The 5,263-nt window shown below is 38.6% G+C and overlaps 1 pseudogene; it reads right to left on the minus strand.

Annotated features, from left to right (window-relative positions):
* Positions 1 to 4,406: 4,406 nt before the first annotated feature.
* LOC130462170 (uncharacterized) lies at positions 4,407 to 4,506 on the minus strand (annotated as a pseudogene).
* Between the last annotated feature and the right edge of the window lie 757 nt (positions 4,507 to 5,263).

Consider the following 5,263-nt stretch of genomic DNA (forward strand, 5'->3'; position numbering starts at 1 on the left):
GCATGCTAGTCTAATTAATTGTTTCATTGATTATTATCGATTGTTGTCATCCTGGAATGTTGTTCATCGGTGAACCTATGCCCTAGACCTTTTAATATCTGATTATATCCTATTTTATTACCGTCCTAGTTTTATTATACAAATCAACCTATATCCTTGTTTCCCAATAGTCTAGAATTGCCGATTAATAGTAGAAAGAACATTGTTTCCCTGTGGATACGATCCCTGCTTCCCTTGCTATATTTTTAGTTGGTTAACGTTAGGTTTATCTTTGATAGGAGTGCGATTTGGCCTGTCAAATTTTGGCGTCGTTGCCCCTTTGACAGGCGCCAAAATTTGACAGGCTAAAGTCGTATCACCTAATCAAAGATAAACCTAAGTCCACTAACAAGATAGTGAGGGAAGTAGGGATCGAATCCACAGGGAAACATGCATTCTTCCTATTATTAAATATAAGGTCTAGACTATTGGGAAACAAGAATATGGGTTGATTTGTATATTAAAACTATGACGATAATAAAACAAGGATAAATCAGATATTAAAAGGTCTAGGGCATAGGTTCACCGATGAACAAAATTCCAGGATGATAAACAATCAATGATAATTAATGAAACAGTTAATTAGACTAGCATGCTCTCTCGAATTGATACTAATCATAAACTTAGAATTAACGGGCTCTCGCTACGTATTAATCCCAATTCTACCTATTGAAACAAGCCTAAATATCAAATTGCATCTCTCGAATCTTAACCTGATATTGCTAGACTAATACAATTAAACCTGCGTAAATCTAATCGCATAGTAAATGAAAACAATCAATAGGAATTAACCACAATACCAACCATCAACAACATTCAATCATCCCTTCATATTAATTCATGGATTCCCAAAACCCTAGAATACAAACTACTCACACATATTTAATTTTAATTTAAACAAAGCAAACATGATTAATGAAAACATAATTAAAATTGAACAACGAAGGAAAGAAATAAGAAATACCAAATTGAAGAACAAATGATGAAATTTAAAGCTTGAATCTTGAATTGAATAATAAAAGTAATTAACAAAAGTTTAGAGAGAGAATAAAAACTAAGAAATAAACTAAGGTACTAGAAAATAAGATGCTCCAAATAATATGTTTAAGGGCTATATTTATAGTCTTGCCCAAAAGTAGAAGAAAAAATCGGAAACAAAGCTAAAATCCGCGCCTAGGGGTTTTCGTCGCCCGATCGGGCAAGGGGCCGCCCGATCGGGCAATGGGCCGCCCGATCGGGCGATCTGCTCGTCAAATTGCACGATCCCGTATCTTAAAAACACCATATCTCCTTCGTTATAAGCCGGAATTAGGAAAGTGACCACTCGTTGGAAAGCTCTTGAAGTCTAGAATCCAACCCAATTTGAATCGATGCATTTGGAGTTGTATAACTTGAGTTATGATCAAAAGAGTGGACGAGATTCAGTTTTCTACTTCTTTCACTATTCGCTTTGCTTGAAAATTCTTCCAACTCAATGTTTGCGCTCTCGAAAGTGTATAATCTCTTGTACTGATTCAAATAAGTAGGAAATGCACAAAAATATGCTAATTCCTACAATGATGAACCTGAAACTACAAACACACTACAAGGAGCACATTAGTACTAAAAATCGCTCCGAAGAGCTCATTTGAGATCAAAAAGTACTAAGGGACGGGGGTAAAAACTCTATATAAAACGCATATATCAAACTCCCCCAAGATAGATCATTGCTTGTCCCTAAGCAAGGAAATCATCGATGAATACAAGATCAACTTCACCCCTAAAATATTTCAAAACGAAAGACATAATTCAAGGCAAAATCTAACGAGCATGCATCAATGTCAACCAATCAAATCCACCCAACCACAAATCCTCCCTAACAATCGTCACGCAAAGCGAACCACAAGTGCACAATGGAATTCAAGACTAGTGGTTACACACTCGTCACTCATTTATGTGGCGGGTAAAAGATGTACCCGTTCGCTCTCCTCCCAACATATAAGTGAACAATGCCCTCCCAAACTCACAACACTCGTGTGTCTAGAAAAACATACACTCAACCTAGTAGTCGACTCGAAATGTGTCATGTCATAACTTGCATTGATAAACAACTACTTTCATATTAATACGACTCTATGCACAAAGGTCGGAAGGTCTTCAAAGATTGTAATGATAGGCTTAGGTAGGGTGCGGTAAATTTGGGTAAAATGTGAGCTTAAAGCCTTGGCTTTGGGGAGCATAAATCCTAAATATAACCATGATCAACCAAAATAATGACCACAACTCTCCCACTCGATACATGATAAAACAACAAACAACCAACACCATACTTTCTTGCCTTTCTTCACCATTATAACCAACCACTCATAAGGATATGAAATTACAAAACTTGAGTGAAACAATACTTTGAAAATTTTCTGAGAGTAACGAAATTTTTTTCAATCTTCTCTTTCATTTTTTTCAACTCGTCATTTTTTTTCTTCTTTTTCAACAACAATCATGATAAGAAGAACTCCCTTTTTATACTCAATATGCTCAAAATATACCACACTACAACTCCCTCACCTCACTACTATTAGCTCCCCCAAGCTAGGCTTGGGACTAGTAACCAATGGGGAATTCACGGGCTTGTAATGTGGTTAGTCACCGAATAAAGGGCACAAGCACAACATGGGTAGAAAAAGAGGGAACAAATGTATCTAAATTTATCTGAAGGTGACCTAAATAGAAAAATGCCTTCGTCCTCCTCAATGTGCATGTATATGAGTCATAAAACATTACTGATAGTTGCAAACCAATACTCAAAATCAACGACACACCAGGAAACTATACACATTCCTAACCAAGTCAACTAGCCAAGTACCAAGTCCACAAATAGTTAGTCAGAGTTGACTCATGTTATGGCATCAAAGTAATCGAATATCAAATCATGGCTAACACATCCACATTGCTCGTCATCTAATACCAAGAATCAAAATAATTTTCAATCAAAGGGGCACAGGAAAGCATGATTTTGCATTCATCGGAACGTATTTTTGTATTTTTTTTCCAAAAGCGATAAACTAATCTAGAAAGCAATAACACATACCTCCCCCAAGCCAAACTCAGCAATGTCCCCAGTGCTTAAAGGAGTGGAGATCGAGGGTCTCAATAATCGTTGAACCCCTCCGGGTCCAAGTCTTCTATGCCTTCCGCTCGACCTTGGTTAGTAAATAACCAACCAACGAGCGTAGAAGCTTGTCATGCGCACTCGCACATCTTTCGTGCAACCGGACATGCACGATAACCAACAACAAAAATTGCATAAAGTCCGAACGAACTCTATGCCAGTAAGGAGTAGGATGCCTAAACGAAGAAGAACAAAAGGAAAAAAACAATAATAAAAGAAGAATAGGAAAAAGAAGGAAAAGAGAAAGTAGGCATACTCTCCTTATGGAAGCTGTTTTTGCGGACTATTGATTCTTCAACCTCAATGATCAATGAAATATCACTCTCTGTGTTTTGGCATTCATGGTGGACAAGCTCTTCACCATATAGAGTTCTCTGCAAAGCATCCACCTCTTATTTGTAAGTACTGCAAGTACCTGCAAAAGATTCACAAAGAGGAACTGGAAAAGAATAATAATCCATTTTTTTTTCAAAGAGAAACTAAAGAAAGGAAAATAATCTAGACCACAAAATTAATAACAGAAAATAAAACCGTTTCCCCGGCAAAAACATATTATTGTTACTTATCCTAGATTATTGTTTGTTACTGCTCAAGGAACTCACGTTACTTGAGACCGGATCTCACATTGTTTTGTAGTCTTTGTCTATGCCCAGGACCGTAGGTACTAGTAATCTTACTCCATTCGATCCTGAGCCCGAAAGGACCTTTCATAGACGAAGAACTTTCATTGCACAGTGTGGGAATTACTCTGATTCTGATCATAATATTGGCGATCTTTTTCCTTCAGATACAGATTCAGTTTCAGAGATAGAGATGGGTGACGAAAATCCACTACCGCAACCTACCCCAAGGCTTACAGACTATTCTAAGCCAAGTATGTCTGTGCTACCAAAGGCAATCATGCCTTCTATTGCAGCTGAGACCTTTAAGATTGAGCCTGCATTGATTAACATGATTGAGAGACGCCAGTACGGTGGGGAACCAGGTGAAGATCCAAACCTTCACATTCAGTCATTCATCCAATATTGCTCCACCATCAAGCAAAAGGGACTGACCCCGGAGCAGACCATGGAGATACTTTTCCCGTTCTCTCTGAGTGGGAAAGCTAAGTTGTGGATTAATGGGTTGAATCGGGCAGCTTTAAAAATTACTAATTGGGAGTCCTTGGCCCTTGCATTCTATGTTAAATATTTTCCGCCTGAGAAAACAGCTCGTCTGAGGGGTCAGATAATTTCTATCTCTCAACAAGCAGATGAGAGTTTGTTAGAGGTCTGGGAGAGGTTCAAGGATTTGCAGAGAGAGTGCCCGCACCATGGTTTAGAGGATTGGTTCTTGATTCAGCAGTTTTATAATGGTCTGGGTAATGAGTCTAGATGTCTGTTGGATTCAGCTGCCAGTGGGAGATTCATGCAACTTGAGGTGCCTAGAGTTATGGAGGTGATTGAGGAGATAGCCATTCACAATGCCTAGTATGGGAATCCTAGAGGTCTATCTAATAAGGGTGGTAAGCATGACTTGAATTCTATTGAAAAATTAACTGCCCAACTGACTGCTTTAAATTATAAGTTTGATAATATGCAAGCGACCAATGTTCAATCTGCCCAACCTGTTAGTATAGCTTCTATGAGTGCCCAACCTGCTACTATTTGTGAAAGTTGTGGAATGTCTGGTCATTATGCACAGGAATGTAGGAGCTCTATTGAACAATGTAATGAATTTCAATCCTACAAACAAAACAACCCATTCTCCAACTCTTACAATGAGGGCTACAAAAATAACCCTCTACTTTCCTACAGGAGCAACAATATCCAAAACTCTCACCAAGTCCAACATCCACCACCACAACCATATCAACCCCCACACCAACAATCTTACCAACCCCGAAACAACTACAACCAACAGTCCAGTGGGCCACCTGGGTTCCCTAGACAACACACATCACCCCCACCACCACAAACTCAAGCCACTCAGCCTGACCCTATGCTAGTAGAGATGAGAAACATGATGTTACAAATGCAAAAGTCTCTAAGTGAAAAGGATGCAAAGATCGATGCTCTTACTGCTCATAACAAGATC

This window comes from Spinacia oleracea, chromosome 5 (genome assembly GCF_020520425.1).
Source record: "Spinacia oleracea cultivar Varoflay chromosome 5, BTI_SOV_V1, whole genome shotgun sequence".
Classification (NCBI taxonomy): domain Eukaryota; kingdom Viridiplantae; phylum Streptophyta; class Magnoliopsida; order Caryophyllales; family Amaranthaceae; genus Spinacia; species Spinacia oleracea.